Raw genomic sequence first — 18573 nt, 5'->3', positions numbered from 1 at the left:
ATAATGTTAAATGAATAAGTAGGTATTTGCAGTTTTGGTTGGCGAGATAACTTTCGGTAGTAGGTATGGCGATAATGTACTTGAGTACTTACCTATGATACACGCACTTATAACAATTTTACTATGACTGAAGTTTTATCGAATCATTTTATTTACAAATGTAAAAACAGATAACCACTGAAAGAGCGGTGCCTCTTAGAACAGGTATCACGTATACTTAAAAAGAGGCACCAACCTAATGTTAAAATGTATTTTTAGCAAACGAATAAACGATTATTTTTTATATTTACCTACCTACTAATTTTTATTATACAAGGTAATATAAAATACTTAGTAAAACTTCTAGTCTAGAAACGTCATGCTAAAGATCTACAGGAAAGAAAATCTAAAATCTACCGTCATCATAAGAGAAAAGGTGGTTAAGTGAATGACACACGGCAGTGTTTCAGCCAAGTTCGTAAAGCAAAAGGAGCACTGCGCCGGTTGCGCTGACTTGGATTATAGATATACTACATACCTACGCGTGGTATCTACCACATGTATGCATCTGCATACATTGAACCAATTTGCACCCCCTCATACATAATCATACGTAAAAAAATCTGGTCTAGATAGATACTATTTATTTGGGGGATATACACGATTACCTTTAGCTCTACCGGGAGCTCATCCTGATATCTCGACGCATCTCTTCATATGGTTTAAACCATTTGATAATTCGTACTATTTTAAGAGCCTCTCGAGTTTCGAATTAACGAGAGTCGACTGTATTTAACTAAAGTACATCGTCATTCATTCAAAATCCTCTTACGAACTAGTCAATGCGATTAAATATTATATGTATATCGATGGATAGCTAATGGCATAAACAAATATTTCAATGTGATTCGTCTTCTGACAGATGTTACTCATTTAATCAAAAGAGTGCATATCAAAAACCAACAATTAACAATTAAAAACAACTTATGACTAATACCCGCTTATCAATGAAAACACCTGTTATTTGAGAACAATTCCACATAAATTACCTCAAGGAGATTAAGGTCAAATTGCGTCAACTTGACAGTAAATGTCAAGTGTCATAACACAGCTGAATGGAATATGTATGCTTGTAATTTGGGAGTTAATTGATTAATAATTAAATGGGAAAAATGACTGTTGCTCTATTCTTTCGCACCTGGTGTTGAGACATCCTTGAGAGTTATACTTCTTTTGCTATAATAAGTAATCGAAAAATAACAATGGGTTATTTATGGGTTTGAAGGTTCAATGTTATTTTATTTTTAATTACAGCATTAGGTAAGAGCTTTGTCAATAATTTAAATTAAATGCTGGTCGGGTACAGGTAATTTTGTTGGGTGAAAGGGTATGCAATGCAATACAATGACTTTATTGTACACCACATAGTACGCAATACAGATAACAGGTGTACTTATAGAAAAAAAAATGTTGCACTCAACCACTCAAGCGTTTCTGAACATCAGCGCAGGCGCAGAGCACTGGAACCCAGTAAAACGGGAATTGGCACCCATTACTAAACTTGAATAATATATTTTTTAAGTATTTTTTACGTGTAGTCGCTAAGAATTCAAAGTTTTCCATGTAAGCAATGAATGCCATTGAAAAATGAAATGTATAAGCTATTTATTTATAAAGCTGTGATAATTTACGTTACTTAGGTACACTAGCAAAAAAGATTTACGACACATAAAATATTTACAGGATTTCCACAAACAAAGACGCAAACGCGGTTACGTCTTTTAAAATCACTGAAAATAAGGGGCGCTCACGCTTCTAAATAACATAGTCACATTTACGCAACCCACGAAATAACCTAACAGAATACTCACGACACACAATAAATTTTGCAAACAGCGTAACTACCTTTTTCTCGGTCGGACATCACTTTCCCTTGCATAACGATGCTAATTCACGCACATACGTTAATCTCAGGGTGTCTTTCGCCACTCGAATTGGCTGCACGATAACATCTTAACTTATTAAAATTCGTAGAATAATTATCGTATTAAATTATGCACGCAAATTGTGTAGGCTTATTTAATTGACAGATTAAAATGTCGGAAGTGGCAGTTTAGCCTTCCTCGCGTTTATGATCGTTTAAGAAAACAAGTAAGTTTTACGTTTACCTACTTCATCGAGGATGCTAATCTGCTTAGGTTAGGTTAGGTAATGTCATTTTCGCCTATTCAACTACATCAACCTATAAAACTGAACCTGTACCTGTCCGAGAATTAGTGTAATCAATCCAAACTCAATTATAAACCTTGTTTATTCTTACGTCTCATTGTAGGGCAGAAAAAATTTAGTTTTAGTAGTGCGCGGTTTTGGTAGTGTCAAATCAAAATGTACGAAACTAACTTAAGCCTGATGCGCAATTACAGGGATCACCAATTATTTTTTTCGGGGGTCCGGTTTTTAAAGTAAAAATAGCATCGCGGTCAGTTTCTACTTGAGTTCATTAAATAAGCAAACAGTTATTTACAAACGTAACAAGTTTTTTTTTACATATCCGGATCTGGACCGCGGTCCGCCATTTGGTGACCCCTGCACTATTGTCTAACGCGCAGGTACTCGCAATCGTATTCACCATATCTTTCTACCTAAAGGAACCTCTCTACCCGTTGTCTACCCGCGATCATATGCATAGAACTGCGTCGAAATATCGGGAGTCCATGAAAGATAATCACAGATAATATCTTGTAGCAAATATATACTTAGCGGCACAAAATTTGGCCCACCCTTCATACAAAATTACCGATTCTGCATACATTTGAAGGCCAGATTTTTTGCCGCTCAGTATATTTAGGGGAATTAACCACGTATCATCAAATAGATACTGCTAATCGATGTGAAAAGCCTCTACTCTAGCCTAGCCCAACGTAAACTAGTAGTACATTGTGCAATGTACATCTAAAAGAGACTTACGCCAAGTCGAGAAAAAAATCGGCACGGCCGTAACATCCTTCTCTCGAAGCAGTTCAGGCCATTTTCGACCCGTCTCCTTATCTGTTAGAATTACGTTTAAAAACCTTAAGTACTAAGGCCCCATGAGCCATTAAGATGCTGTCACAAAACATTTTAACTAGCGATTGATTGCGGTTTACTAAATACCTGAACAATTGTTACAGAGCCTCCCACGACGGGTCCCATGCTCACAATACCTATTCATTGCCCAAGACGTACCAGGAATGTTTAACTAACGCGATGTAATTGCTCTCGTTTTTTAACTGGCATCGGGGTCAAAGGACTCCGCCTACTTTTGAAAAGGTTTTGTTTACTAATGAACCCAGGACGAGGGTCACGGGTCGTGGGAAACAGGAAGTTGTGTTGTGAGAAAAGACAGTTCACTTGTTTTAAGTGGGAATGGCACTTCGAGGACACTGAAGACTTGTAACTACAAGCCAGTATTTTCAAAGACTTGCCATCACAAAGGTAGGTTCCTAGGTAACAAGAATATTTAATTTATTCCGTCAGTCAGTTTATCAGAAAATATAGGACCAGTATTTTTTCATTTGTCAATTAAAACGAAAAATGACAAAGGTGAAGCGCGTCAAAGTTCGGGTTCGGGGCCCGTGATGTCACACCGTTCTAAAAAGAGTCCCATGCGCATGGCGTATTGGCGTGTCTTTAAGCGGAACTAAAACTGGCTACTTATATCTTTTTATTTTTTATTTAATTTAAAAAATTACGTGTCCAATATTCGGTGATTATTAAGATTATCAGAAAATTAATTAAAAATTAGCTAGCGGACTACTTTTTTACGATTTCAATATGGCGTCATTCAAGTATTACGATTACGTAGGCACCGAAGGGGTGGACGGGTCTTATGGGGGGGATTATGTTTAAAAATGACTAAAATTCTGCTTACATAATACTTGAGTGATCCCTATGTCTGAAATCTTAAATGAAACTACACGTGACGGTTGACTTGACATGTTTTTTAGTTATTGTAATAGTCAAAAAAGCCACAAGTAGTTATACAACAGTCTCGACCACTTCAATTTGTCCCAGTCGTACAAACCGAACAAGAATGCTGGCATTGCCAGCCCTTTAGAAAATATTTAATAGAATTCGTGACGGCGCAATAAACTGCTGCCCATTAAAATGATAACTAGAGAAATTTTAATTATTAATGAAAACGTTTCGTCAATGCGTGTTGTGCGACGTGCGGGCGAATGCTAGCGTAAGCGTCATAGGATCACGTTTCAAGAGATACAGATACAATATGACAACTGGTGCATTAAATTTATTTTTTTTAAAGTACGTGGTGCTTAGACTAGGAAATTTGAAAAATTTGGAAAAAAGCCAAACGCGACAAAAAGACCGAGCTTTTACAATTACAGTGATAATATCGTGACTTGGGCGGGGTCCAGTGCATGGTAATTTTGTCAAGTTAGCAAATTTTAATGGGTAAATAAAACAAACTGTAGATGCCTTTGCACATAGCGTTTTTAAAATAGTATCGATACAAAAGCGATACGTACGCGAGTTGTATGGGTGTTCTATGGAAAGAGAAACGCGTCTACGGCGCGTTGGAAAAACACGGTGTACAATGGCTCTTACTAAATCCAATAACCGAATAAAAAAATCCGGACGTAAGGTCAAAATTCTGAACAAAAGCCAAAAGTCCAGACATCTCGAACAATCCTGGCCTCATGGTAACCCTAGCTCACAGTTATGAGTTATGATTATGAGTATGACACTTTTCCACACATTTACTTTTTCATACTTTGTATGTACTGTAACTTCAGTACGTTCTTTGACGAGGGGTCCAAGTAAGCGACAAATTAAATTGACGAATTTAGTTTAACGATTTAGATTAGAAACATGAATGACGTAGAATAGGGTTTCAACTTACTGAGAAACGAATTATTTGGGAAGCTTAAAACTTACAACACGGTGCGAAAACAAAAGAAACTTATATTGTGGTAACAGGGTGTTTATCTCTGATTGAAGTGCACCATCTAAAAGGGCGTATGTGTTACATTCCTAAATAGCCACTTACGTTATTTTGTCTCCTTCAACACTGATCGTGAGAGAACGCGTTTCTCGTCTATCGCCATTAACATTATGTATGGGAAGATCTCAATTTCCGCATTTTCCGTAGATAACTATTGTATAGTGTAGTCACGTTTTGTAATTGGTTTTGTCATATGTGCGATTATAGTATCGTTGGCATATGTTTGTGTTAGATATCAATAAACAACTTAGAAAATTTAAAACCCCCGACACTGTCATTAAATTTCAAAGTTTAATAGCTCAAAAACGGCTTAACCGATAAGTAAACCCGCTTTCACGTAATAAAGGCGCATCGGAATCGATCCGTCCGATCCAGATAGACATTGGAGTCAAACTTATAATGCCCCTATTTTGGCGTCGGGGTTAAAAATAACATTGTCGATATGATAACATTATTAGATTCCGAAGTATTCTAACAGACGTAAGTAAATTACAAACAGGCGAAAATATTGCTCCTTTTGTAGTTATTTGACAGGTACTATATTGGAATACAGATCGTGGCAGTGAAGCTTTGAAACTGCACGATCAGTTGGCACGACAGGAACGTGCTTTAAACGAACTCAAAACAGTCATCATTCCATAAATCTAAAAATTTACCAGTTGCCGTAAAAATGAATATACCAGTTGTCCGTAAAGATCTGTATCAGCATAGGAGCAACCTAGATAATAGATACTTAGTAGCCGCCGTATGACTTTCTGTTTCGCAGCCACGAGTATGACCACCTGCCACATTTGGCGCGTGCCGTTAACGGTGAACATTCACATATTTGGTCGCTGCGGTGCATTTTTAGCATGGCGCATGTCCCAAATTACTTCGTAAAAATAAATGTGCTTTAATATTTAATAGTCTGCGAGGTTTTTAGTAGTGTACGTATAGGAGATCTGTAGAAAAATCAGTGGGAGCGGCATAGCCCGAAAAATTAAAGCGACCATCTTTTTTTATAGGCTTGCGTTTGTCAACAATCACACCTGGCCCTATACCACGAAGTGCAAAACTCGAACTTCGTATGTTGCCGTTCCGCTGATGCTTATGTCATTTAATACGCGAGTGAAAGGGACGGTGCGATGCAAACTTCGATTTGCGAGTTTCGTAGTAGCCCCTACTCTGATAGTAAGCCAAGATGTAGACTAAGATAATCGTCAGTGGGGTGGGGCACATTACTTGAAGAACTGATGGTCGTTCGGGCCATCCAGAGGCCATATTGTCGTAACGTCTCTGACACTCGCGATCAGAATCAAATGACACTTTTCGCATACAAAAACTGTCATTTGATTGTGATCGCGAGTGTCAGAAACGTTAGGCAATACGGGCTCAGGCCTTCTTAAGTGGAGACCACGTATCGACAGATACGGTATAAGTAGACCCATCACAAAGTGGACTGATTGATGACCCTGGTGCAGGTTGCAGAAATACGATGCATGCGGGCAGCGCAGCAACCATCCTCATTTGTTAAACTAACGCTGATAATATCATATAAGCGACCAAATTGTTGTGATCTCTCCACCTCGCAAAACTCCAGCGATTACTTTGATACGAATTTGATTTCGGGAAACGTTTAAAATGGTATGCATTTCTTGCCAATAAGTAATTCACCGACTACCGTACCTCAACATACGATTGTAGTAGCTATCTTAAACCGCTGCCTTCTCATCGACTAACTGCACGGTGTCTTACAGTAACCATCCATCAAAACATCTAACCCAACAGAATCACACACAATGAATACAGGTCCAATTGTGTAACGAACGAGCGATTGTTCTCATCTCGCACCGGCCGTAAGTCATAGTAACAGACAACTCCACAATGGTATTTACGCTGGCGATTGGAGATACAGTTTATTAATTAACGCAAGGGAACATTGGCTACGAAATAAAATTGGCCAGTTAAGAACACGACTGGTTTAGGGTGTTCGTTGTCTACTCTTATTTCTGATGTCCGGTCACTCGCTCAAAATTTGGAAAATTCGTTTGAGCGTCTTTGGGAGAAGATAGAAGTTGATTCATCTTCCGGAGAACCTCTTGGAAATATCCATAATAATAGAATAATAAAATACCGAGTGACCAATGTTGGGGTCCTACGTCGAGCTGGAAGGAAACGCGAACTGCAGATCATCAAAAGAAGAAAGGTTGCCTACCTTTTGCAGGTGGTAGGACCTTGTGCAAGGTCCGCCCGGATTGCTACCACCATCTTGCTCGCTTATCCTGCCGTGAAGCAGCAGTGCTTGCACTGTTGTTTCAGCGTGGAGAGTAAGACAGCCGGTGAAATTACTGGCACTCGAGGTATCCCATCTTAGGCCTCTAGGTTGGCAACGCATCTGCAATACCCCTGGTGTTGCAGATGTTTATGGGCGGTAGTGATCTCTTACCATCAGGAGACCCACTTGCTCGTTTGCCATCCAGTCGAATAAAAAAAAACTTAGGTCATGTGCTTTGCTTAGGCATTCCAAATATGGGCTTCTTCAATTGATAATTATGGGCAAAGTGGCCGGAAGAAGAGCTGTTGGAGGTAGGAAGAAATCGTGGTTGCGCAATATCCGGGAGTGGACCAGAATCACAAGTTCCGCGGAGCTTTTCAACCGCGCCAAAGACCGGGAGAAATATGCGGAGCTGACTGCCACTTCACTAGTTGGATAGGCACTAGAGGAGGAAGTCTGTATGTAAAAATACATATCGTTGGTCAAGATTGTGCTTAAATAAATATAGAAGGGGATAAGCGTTGCAAATTGCAAGTTGATGATAGATGTCTGCATATAAAAAGCAATGATTCCTGATGATTAACTGACCTTGATACATCCTTTGCAATTCTAATGATCTCAGCAGAAGCCGGAACTTGACATACCTACCACGCTCGTTTATTTTGTGATCTAATCCTGTCATGAACATCATTTCATGTAGGTTGGATCTGAACTCTGCATTATTATTTTTTATAAAATTATCGTTCTATTGTTTAGATTTTTTATCTAATGATGACTAAAACGAGCGTTTGCCTAACATAGCTTAGAAAAACTTTGCAGGCTCTAACTTCTTTCTTGCCTTGCCGATAAGCAGCTAAAAAAGATTAACTAATAAATCATACAATCAAATAATTTTGCTAGCACATTAATGGTAAAAAGTTTTATCCGCAAATTCCCACGACCCGAAACTGAAATCGACCGAAAAGATCAAAAAGAAGCCACAGACCATTCATTCTCCTCATTCATTGAGCGTTACATTAAATAACTATACACACTGACAGTTTTAGCAATTACCTAACATAACGACAAATACGACCATTAGAGAATTACAACACAACACTCATGGCGGTCTTAGCGGCTTTTTATGGTTCAGTAAAAACTTTACCTCTTCCACTATTCTTGTACCAATTCTGCATTCATTGACGCTTTAAGTTTTAAAAGTATACATTCATGCGATTGGTCAATATTAGGTATTAGGTGCATAGGGAAATTCGTGTCGGTACCGTTGACCATCAGTGGTTTAGCGGTATAGCACCGGTACGGATTACCGAGGACCTGGGACGATGCCAGTGATGCTCTTATTTTTCGGTTTTCTGTGCATCTATATTTCAGTTTGTATTTTCAATTCGGTTTTACGGGAAATGACCGTAAAAGTCAAAAGTGGAATTGAAATAAAAAATACAAAAAGATTCCAAAAAACCAATCTTAATAGTTAGGTACTTTGAAATGTGAAACATGCATTTTACAATGTTATAAGCCTCAGTAAGGCATTAGGTATCACATCACAAGCCGTTTATTTTTTTGCAATAACGTCGTAACAACACATGCGACAGTTTTAGTTTATAATATTTTACTACGTCAATTTTCGTCTAACCTACACAATACAATAAGCGGTTTCACGAAGAATACGGAACCCAATCTTTAAAGCCGCTTGCCGCGTTTCAACCATGACGCAACCTACAGGCATGCGGGACCGGTTTGCGGAATCTAACCCGAACGCGTGGTCACACTGGCGGATTGCGGCTTATTTCTTTTGGAATTCTTATGGCTATATTTATAAATGGCCAGTGTTTAGAAAAAAAACCTAATGGAAGAAAGAGGTTGGTTAGAAAATGTGGATTTTTCTAGATTAAAAAAACGCGTTTTGTTAATTAAATTTATTCTTAGTTAAAGTTATTTTTATGTTTCGATGTTGCAAATTCGAATGGTTTTTAGCTTGATTTAATTAGGTCAAAATACTTCACTAAAGAACCATAAAATATACCATGATAATATGATTTTTATTTTGTTTTTTATTATTAGAATAAATAAATAAAACATATGGGACACTGACACTGACACCAATGAGGGCTATCGTTTTTTGTCTCACTAGATGGCGCACTGTTGCGTGAGGTTTTTAAGTATGGCTTTCAAAGTTTGTTGTTACGGGCGTGAAAACAAAGTTTAGATTAAAATCCCGTAGTGTTGCGTAGTCCCGTTTTGTTCGGAAAAAAGGGAGGACAAAAGTTTCCAAAAGACAAAACTGTCTCCAAACACAGACATTCATTGCCCGGACCGCATATTTGCCATAATTAATTTCAGGTAATGCAAAATATGCACAAAATTATTCTAATTCTAAATAAACCCGCGTAGCTCACCCAAAAACTATGAGATTTGACATTTCGGAGACCTCACGCTACACTAGCGCCTCTAGCGGCGAATTTATACGCGATAGCCCTCATTGACCAAGTCCCAAACTAAGCAAAGTTAGTACTATGGATACTAGGCAACGGAAAAAAAAAAATACAAAAATATAGAATAATAATAATGTATAGATTATATAGAATAAATAGAATCATAGATGTGAAATAACATTAACCAGTCCTAATGTAAGTTGAATCAGAATATTTCATGGCACGAATGCAAACGTGTAAATTACCTGCTTTCGAATAATACTTGTGTGATCATTGTGTTCGATCAATAAATTATAGTAAGACATAAAACAGTAGAAAACCGATGAAAAGGAACCAAATTGTTACATGCGAAGTTGATACCAGTTAAAACATTATTTTATGTCAAAAACTATGAAATAGTTGCAAAGAAAAAAAGCTCCGTCATATTTAATTTGTGCGCTTTTATAACGTATTCTTAATTGTTGTATGTAATAATGATGGTTCTCTATCGTTTGCCCGAATTTCATAACCGAATGTAACGTTTTCTAGAATTTTCATTTGCCATAAAGTAATTTATTTCTGAAATAGTAATTTCTTCAGAGTTGATATTAAACTAACTAAAACAGCACTGTTCTATATATTTTATGGCAAACGTTGGTATGGCAAGTTAAATTCGGGCAAGTAAAGGTAAACGTAATAATGATACTTATTTAAATCCTTTTAAGATACTTACTTAATACGTCTATTTTCGACCTAAATAACTAACTTTTTATTTTTAACTGTATCAAACTATTTAAATTTAAATTACACAACATATAATTTCAGTACTCTATCAAGCACTAATATAGGTTCTTAGCTAGTTCTTAGCAACATTCCATACACTTGCCACATAGGCATCATTAAGAACCTATAATAGTGCAACTATATTCAATGGGAATAAAGTTTACATTTGATTGATCGAGTTTTTTTTTAAACAGTGTGGAAACAGTGAACGGCAAGAATTGTGCCAGTATTTTTATATAATTACAACTTTACCTTTGCGGGTGGATAAAATCAGAACTAAAATAGGGCCATACTAAGTTCTAGCAAGTCGGTTTGACAGCGCTTCTTTTAGATGCATGAGATAAGTTTGCGATTTTTTTGTTAACATTTTACTCTAGGTACCGCGTCTGGTGGTGATTTTTGCAGTCGATTAGTGATTTAATTAGTTTAATGATTGATTTGATTTATATTATGCAAAGCCGGATCTTGATTTTGGTCTTTAGGTTAGGTTTAACTGTACCTAGGTAATTTAAGAACGAAGAAGAACTAGCTTGAATTAATTGTTACTTCATGCTAATTTTACATGTCTTCGTTACTAAATAAATACCTATATAAAATAATTGTTCAGTGTTGTATATATAGATTTACCCGACTGCAAAGAAGGAGGGTTATTAGACTGACTTAGAGACTAATCCTAAGTCCTGGGACAGTGTTTCCAAAGCGGTACAGGTTAGGGATCTTCAAAAAACGAGCCTATGTCTCTTAAAGGCCAGCAACGCACCTGTGATACCCTTCGTGTTGGCAGGTGTCCATAGGCGGCGCTGATTGCTTCCCATCAGGTGACCCGCGTGCTAATTTTCCCCCCTCATAATATTAAAAAAAGTCAAACAGCGCAAAATCTCGAAATAAATCGCCTTATTTTTTAACCATTTGTAAAAAAATCTTGTAAAAAGATCCGTGCTAAACAAAATCCTCAATCGAATCCCCCATTCAAGCCTTCCGATACTTTATGTGCTTTAGGTATCAAATAAAACATTTAAATACCCATAACCACGCAAACAGCAAAGTAATAAAAACTAACGCAACTCAATCGAGTAAACTAGATCAGAATTCGCAATCCCAATAAAAATACCTACAACTAAATAAAAATAACTAGTTTCTACTAAAATTACCTATTAAAGCTAAATATGTTTATAGGCAGACGACACCGTGCTAAAAACGCCGTCTGTGCAAAAACCTACATCAAATTGAGATGTTATATTATGTACGCATTAAGATTCAATTTGGATTGGATTTTACGTTGACTTACTGCAGTTCAACTGGTGCTTGTAAACCTTAAGTGATATAAAATTCATTAAAATACTGGATTGAGGACACATGTTCCATTAGATGTAGCCTTCTCTTGCTATGTTGGGTACTTGACATATAAATGTTTAATCAAAATATGCAGACTCAATGATTATATCCATTCGAAAACCTTAGACTGTGCCAATTTGTTTACTTACCTATATCTTAAGTAGTTTGCTATTTTGCTATATCATTAAAAATGAGTGAGTCTTTAATTTGAACGCCAAGAAGGGCTAAAGGTGTCGTGTACTGCCTACCACGCCACCAACGCTTATATGCGTCATGACATTTATTGACAAAGAAACTTTAACACGCGATATTACAATTGAAATTTGCATTATTTTCGTCTACACTCGGCGTGTTGGTGACACATTTGTACTCGAAATGGGGCGTTCAAACCCCCCAAGTGAAAAGGCGTGTTATAATTTTGAAGCCAAAATGTCTGTCAGTCAGTCTGGCATATTAATTAGCTCTCAAACGGACGTAGGTATTTCGATGCGTTTTTTTACGTAAAAGTGAGTTTTCTTGCGTTGGTAGCTTGCTTCATTGAAATCTTTTCAGCCATTTTTGAGATGGAACTTTGAAAAGACGTCAAGGATTTTTCTTTCTCCTTCTATAAATTGCGTTGGTTAGGTTATATTCAATATGAAAGTGAGAAGGTAATATCAGTGCCAGCCTTGAGGCTGTTTCCACCAGAGATGTGCGAGGAATGTTTTTCATGAACCAATAGAAATGCTTCATTTACCTCGCCACGCTCCGCTCAGCTGTCCACCAGTGCGGTCAAGAGCGCGTCGGACACGTCCAAAATAGGGTTCCGTAGCCATTACGAAAAAATTAAGTAATATTTTTCTGAGGATTTCGTATTTTATACGGAATCTTCCAAGTTTAGGTATATTTTATACCTTAGGGTGCTATTTACTCTTAAACTACTAATAATTCTCAAGCAAACTTAGCCGTTATAGTTTTCCTTGAAAGTTTGATATACCAACTAACCAATTTGATATACCAAATACCATCCTCAATTTTTTCAAATTGGGGCCGATCGAGCCCCCCCAGAATTAAAAAAAAAAAGTTGAATATTTCGCAAAAAAATTAATGAATCGAAAAACCGTCTTAGCAAACCGCTAATGGTTTTAAAATACCTATCCAACAATACCCCACACTATAGGGTTGGATGAGAAAAAAAAATTACCACCACTTTACGTCTATGGGAGGTACTTACCTAAAAAAATTTTTTTTTTATTTTATTGTACCATTTTGTCGGCATAGTTTACATATACAGCTTTCTAGCATTGATAGTCCCTGAGCAAAGCCGCGGACGGACAGACAGACAGACATGGCGAAACTATAAGGGTTCCGTTTTTGCCATTTTGGCTACGGAACCCTAAAAATGAAGCGTTTCTATTGGTTCATGAAAAATACATTTCTCGCACATCTCTGGTGGAAACGCGGCCTGAAGAGGGATAGAGCTACACTGAGCCACGGGCTAGTAAGCAAAGATCCTAAATTCTAAGTCGTGAGCGTGAGCTCACATAACAGCCATCAATAGCCTAGAGAAGGTCGGCCAGTAATTACGAGTGCACGCACCTACTAATAAACCAGCGTGCACCTGGCGGTGTCGCAAGGCCTTGTTCTCGCGGAGATGACTCCAAGGGTCAGGCTCATACAACCAACATACAATGTTGATGGAAAATACAGTGTTCTCGGTGCCGAATATGATTTTGTACCTTTCGGCGTCGAGACCCTTGGTCCGTGGGGCCCTGGCGCTCTGAGTCTCTTCAAAGATCTATCAAAGAGACTCAGAGATACCACAGGAGACCGAAGAGCTGGCAGTTTCCTCGCTCAACGCATCAGTCTTGCGATCCAGCGGGGAAATGCTGCCAGCATCTTTGGTACCATGCCGCAGGGTCCATTTTTAGATTTATTATAGTTTTAGTTTATTTAATTTTATTGTACCTAATATACCTTTTTTATAGTTGGACCTGTATTGTTCTGGAAATAAAGTCATGTTGATGTGAAAACGATGATGTGCCACGAGAATTGAAGTGAATGAGTGATGATTTTGACGTTTCGGGTTCGATTCCCGGCCGCGGCAGATATTTGTATGAATAATACGAATTTTTGTTCTCGGATCTTGGATGTTTCATATGTATATAAGTATGTATTTATCTACTATATAAGTATGTTTACCGTTGCCTAGTATCCATAGTACAAGCTTTGCTTAGTTTGGGACTAGGACAATTGGTGTCAAGTGTCCCATGATATTTATTTATTTATTCGATTACACACACAGCTACAAAAAGAACTGATTGCACAAAAGGAGAATGAATGAAATGTATGAGTAAACGTTAAAATCCTGCAGGACTATTATTAAATGATATTGTAACGGATAACTCACGTCTTAAACCGAGTTTAGCTACTACAAAACTCGAAACTCGAAGTTCGTATCGTAGCGTCCCTCTCGCTCTCGTATTAAATAGTATAAGTGTCAGAGGGACCGCACGACACGAACGTCGAGTTTCGAGCTTCGTAGTAGCCCTGCAGAAACAGGGCCTAACGAAATTTTTGGGTGACGCGCCGTGCGTGAACCAACGTATATACTTATTGGCATACAAAACGAAAAGCGCGTTCTAAGAAGGTAGGACAGTGCAGTGGGTCTTTAAGTGGGCCTATGCTATGACAGAGCCCCAGTCACATCGCAAAAACAAGGAAGTACTTACAACAATCCTAAAATATATATTTTTCTAATTTTACGTAAGTAATTGTATCTGTGTTACAACTTACAAGACGAGTTCGACTTGCGATCCTCATTCTCAACATATATTCGTCGCGGGTCGAAGTATGTTCGCAAATTTCGCAACCCTATTAAATATTCCTTGGCCACGCTAGCTGCGTTTAAAGGTATTTACACATGTCATTCAGGGTAATGCGGTTGCGACACGTCATGGTGTGTGCAAGCCCTAATGGTGTTAAACATCTTAACGTCGTTTAAGGCCTGTTTCATAACAAAGGTTGTATAACAACTGAAGAAGTCACCTTTACTTGGTTCTACAGGGGTGGTACAGAGGTCAAGTTCATCATTATCAAAATGTCAAAAATGAAAACGTTTATTTTGCAAGTTAAATACCAGCGCTTTCGGAAAGAAATTGCCAAGAATGCGTCGCAAGAAACTTGGCAAGAATTAAGTAATTTTTTCAAAACACAATACACACATAGGTTAATTACAATAAACTTAACTACGAAAGGAACATACTGAAGTTTTTTTTTTTTTTTTATTCGACTGGATGGCAAACGAGCAAGTGGGTCTCCTGATGGTAAGAGATCACCACCGCCCATAGACAACTGCAACACCAGGGTATTGCAGATGCGTTGCCAACCTAGAGGCCTAAGATGGAATACCTCAAGTGCCAGTTATTTCACCGGCAAGTTTTTTTTTTAATTTAAAAGATTCGAGTAATGATTGCTTTAATAAATAACACGTAATAATGTTATACAATACTAAAGTTACCTAGTTAAAAATATATAAATTAAAATCTATAATATCACCAACACTATTCGGGTCCATTACATGTATTTAGTAAGTACCTATGTGCTGAAACGCCATTTTCAGTGGGAAAAACTGGCAAAACATCGTCTCTCCAACTGGTTCAACTTCCAACTGTTTTATTGTGTTTTTTTTAATGTATGATGACCAGATGGTCTCAAAGGAAGACCAGCGCCGTTCGCAAGACCGGCAGATTGCTGATTTGGGACCATTTCGTGACATGCATAACTTATTTTTTTTTTCTCTTTTTATTTCTTTTATCTATTGTTCTCATGTTTATCACGAATAAATATTTTCTTTCTTTCTTTCTTTCTCAATATCTCTCAAGTTTGTGAATTTTACAATTCGACCGTGAAGTTAGTGCGAAAAAAAATGTTTTTTTTTTTCCATTCGACCAAGGTAATCTCTTTCATTGAACTGAGCTCTATCGAAGTTAACGGAAATCGAGAAACACGGTGTATAGCTGGGTCAAATTGTATCCCTTTTCGTTGTTCCCAGATACCTTAACTAACTTCAAAAACTGTCTTAACTACACGTTGGAGGTCACGCAATAGCCGACGGGGTCCCCATTAAGTATAATCTGTAAGCCATAATATATATGTTGATGTGTAGTATATTATTATGTTGAAGATGATCACATCGGCCTTGCGGTGGGCAAAAACGTTGGATATTTATCAAAGTTTTTGCCCAGTTTTCGAAAAAGAATCGTGATAATTGAAGGCGGGATCGTGTTTTAAAAAGATATTGAGACTATACTTAATATTAAAGGCGCTTGTACCTATGTATCTAAGGAATAATTTACATTAGTTTAGATACTTAGCTTTTGTTTTGGTTCTATTTTACTATGTTTGGTACGCCGACCGATCAAAGATCGAAGAGTGGACCGATTAGATTAGGGACTCCGGTCCCCGAGGCTTAGCTCCGTCGCAGCCTGAAATTTTGGAGGGCTCACTTATAATAATAGAAATAGAAATAGAAATCGTTTATTTCTTGGAATATAGTAAGTACAGGTAGTTCTTATAATAAATTTCAGCGGCATATACATCGCGGATAGGGGCAAAAAATTGTTTATTTTTATTTTGTACAATTTTAGATTTTTCAATTTGACGTGACGATTTTGGGAGGTCATATCCCCTGTGACCCCCCCTTTCGGACCGCGCATGGACACAAATAATCGATGCCAAATGTAGACCGCCCGTTGATGACCACGACCCCGTCATGTGAGAACGACTGGAATGGATGGATAAGAGTACGCCCGTATTGAGAGAGAGAGAGAAACATTTATTTACACATATTCGATACACATAAAAATAAATTTTTTTTTTTTTATTCGACTGGATGGCAAACGAGCAAGTGGGTCTCCTGATGGTAAGAGATCACCACCGCCCACAAACATCTGCAACACCGGGGGTATTGCAGACGCGTTGCCAACCTAGAGGCCTAAGATGGGATACCTCATGTGCCAGTAATTTCACCGGCTGTCTTACTCTCCACGCCGAAACACAACAGTGCAAGCACTGAAATAGAAATAGAAATAAATAGAAATAGAAACGTTTATTAGCTAATTCGCAAATTACATATCATAAGTAAGTACACAAAATAAAACAAGTATAAAATAAATATTAACGACAGTATTTGCGAAATCGCGAAACGGTCTCAGCTCAGCATAGTGTTGGCCGTAGAGGCCAACGCTGGTCTTCCGCTGTGACCGCACTGACCGCTGAGACCACTGCTGCTTCACGGCAGGATTAGCGAGCAAGATGGCAAGACATTGTCATCTTATTTATCTTATTTTATCACAAGTCGCTGGAAAGTTTAAATAAAGTAGCCAATTGGTGGCGAATATGCCCGTATTTAAATAAACTGTGGGATACAAAAATAAATTATACCTATACTGAGCGGCCAAAGATCTGGCCCTCAAATGTATGCATGTGATGGGTAAATTTGTATGTAGTGGGCCCAATTTTGTGCCGCTGATTATTTCCCATGGATGGTCAGTATTCGGTATTCATTATATTGCAAAATGTATGTTCAGATCTTTATGATGAATGCAGATACGAGTACATTTGACGCATGTGCTTTCAGATAATTTAGCTCGTTCTGAATTTATTGAAAAGTCGCCGCTCTTATATTTAGACAAACTAGCTGTTGCCCGCGGCATCGCCCCCGTTTTATTTTGTTTAACACAAACCTTGTCCTGACAATAACAGCACAAAAAAATGCTTAATCTAATTTGGGGCAGTGTTCAGAAGTTTTTTTTTTTTTTTTATACGACTGGATGGCAAACGAGCAAGTGGGTCTCCTGATGGTAAGAAATCACCACCGCCCATAAACATCTGCAAACCAGGGGAATTGCAGATGCGTTGCCACCTAGAGGCCTAAGATGGGATACCTCAAGTGCCAGTAATTTCACCGGCTGTCCTTACTCTCCACGCGAACACAACAGTGCAAGCACTGCTGCTTCACGGCAGGATTAGCGAGCAAGATGGTGGTAGCAATCCGGGCGGACCTTGCACAAGGTCCTACCACCTGCAAAAGTTATGCGCGTACCCACATAAATTTCATTTAGTGTAGGAATTTATTCAAATGTAATGCTGCTCCGAAATATTTGAGTACTTTGCTCGCTACGATAAGTAGGTAGATAGATATATATCATCTGATGGCGACTGTACACACGTGAAAAATATAACCCTCCTCCGGACCGTTGGGTAAAAATAGCGTGGTGCGGAATCCAACCACGGCAATTATACAACACTTTGGCACCCACACGCGCGGCGTCTTAGTGATATAATGATTTAATGACAGCGACCGGCATCATTAAAGTGAAGACGATTTTTTCTCCCATTTCTAATTCGGGTGTCATTAAATTTGGGCGCAATTTCTGACGTTCTCTCTTAAGGACTTGATGATTCAGATGATAAGTTACTAAGCTATTAAAAAAGCTAAGTATTGATTATTATTATTTATTTCTTGGGAACTTCGCACGCACCTGTTGAATCGCTTCGCAGGTTCGTGCAGGTTTCCTCACGATGTTTTCCTTCACCGAAGCCCTCTTGTTCTGAGAGGTCTGTGCCCGGCAGTGGGACGTATATAGGCTGGGATGATGATGAAGATGATGATGATTTATTTCTTAAATTTCTTTTAGTTATTTTAATTTTATTTTTGGAATTTTTCCCTTAAAACGAGACTTCTTAATACTCACTTTTTGGTTTGCTAAATAAAATAGGTAGGTAGTATGTTAATTAAAAACGCTTACATTACCACTTCATTGCAC

General features: G+C 38.0%; 1 protein-coding gene across 3 annotated transcripts in view; it reads left to right on the top strand.

The window, feature by feature from the left end:
• LOC141440520 (uncharacterized) overlaps window positions 1-18573 on the top strand; it is a 103265-nt gene that overhangs the window by 1065 nt on the left and 83627 nt on the right. The window contains exon 1 of one of the 3 annotated variants that reach the window (XM_074105058.1): window positions 3432-3453. The exons of the other annotated variants lie outside the window; for them this stretch is intronic. The gene's annotated coding sequence lies outside the window, so the exon portion shown is untranslated. Of the gene's footprint in view, window positions 1-3431; window positions 3454-18573 lie in introns of those variants that run through there. 3 annotated transcript variants of the gene reach the window in all.

This window comes from Choristoneura fumiferana, chromosome 22 (genome assembly GCF_025370935.1).
Source record: "Choristoneura fumiferana chromosome 22, NRCan_CFum_1, whole genome shotgun sequence".
Taxonomy (NCBI): Eukaryota; Metazoa; Arthropoda; class Insecta; order Lepidoptera; family Tortricidae; genus Choristoneura; species Choristoneura fumiferana.
This window is presented reverse-complemented; position numbering and strand designations above follow the sequence as displayed.